The sequence below is a fragment of the Cervus canadensis genome, chromosome 22, assembly GCF_019320065.1.
Source record: "Cervus canadensis isolate Bull #8, Minnesota chromosome 22, ASM1932006v1, whole genome shotgun sequence".
Classification (NCBI taxonomy): Eukaryota; Metazoa; Chordata; class Mammalia; order Artiodactyla; family Cervidae; genus Cervus; species Cervus canadensis.
The window spans coordinates 16869608-16870670 of NC_057407.1; the positions used below are offsets into that span (position 1 = coordinate 16869608).

A 1063-nucleotide genomic window follows, 5' to 3' on the forward strand; every position below is an offset into this window, starting at 1 on the left:
TAAAAGTCTGAGGAAATCAAACTTTAAGGCAGACAGGAAAGAGCACAGAAAAAAAACCTTGTACACACAGAGATCTGCAGAGGGCTCCCCAAAGAACTCATATGCTTAAGAGCTAAATACCCAAAGCCAAAGAGTGACTCATCAAATGATTAAAGAAAACACTGCCTGTTCCCATCAGCCAGATTAAAAAACACACACACAATTCATGGGATGGTGAGTAGAGTACTCAAGGTCTCTCAGTAGTGAAGAAGAATTAGTTCTATACTGAACACTACTTCAAACCTACCTAACACGTGCTCGCTTCGGCAGCACATATACTAAAATTGGAACGATACAGAGAAGATTAGCATGGCCCAAACCTACCTAACAAGTCATAAAAGACCTGAAAGGACCAATTGTTTCCAAATAGCTTAACTACATATGTGCTCCGCTGAGTCTGACTCTGCGATACCATGGACCATAGCCCACCAGGCTCCTCTGTCCCTTAGGCTTTCCAGGCAAGAATACTGGGATGGACTGGTATTTCCTACTCCAGAGGATCTTCCCGACCCAGGGATCGAATCTGCATCTCCTGCATCTCCTCACTGACAGACGAATTTTTCACTACTGAGCCACTTGGGAAGCTTAACTGCATCCTAGAGCAAAGCTCAAAAAATTTCTAAGAACACAAAAATATCCACATCCAACAAAGTAAAATTCTGGCATCTAACCTAAGATTATTCAGCATACAAAGAAGCAGAGACACATGACCCATAATAATGAGGCAGTTCATCAGAATGAACTCAACTAACAGAGATGTTATCTTAAGTACGGACATAGAAGACAAAAGAAAGACATAAATCAAGCTTCCAGAAATCAAAACTACAATGTCCGAGATGAAAAATATACTAGGTAGAGTTAACAGCAGGTTAAACAATATAAAAGAGAAAATTAAAGGCATAGAAATATGAAAGTATCCAAAACGAAACACAGAGAAAGAAGAGTAAAACAAAAACATAAGCATCAGTGAACTATGATAATCTCAAACAGACTAATACATGAATAACTGAAGTTCCTGAAAGAT

General features: G+C 39.1%; 1 pseudogene; it reads left to right on the forward strand.

Annotated features, from left to right (window-relative positions):
• Positions 1 to 293: 293 nt before the first annotated feature.
• On the forward strand, positions 294 to 355 carry LOC122425212 (annotated as a pseudogene).
• The last annotated feature ends 708 nt before the right edge of the window (positions 356 to 1063 follow it).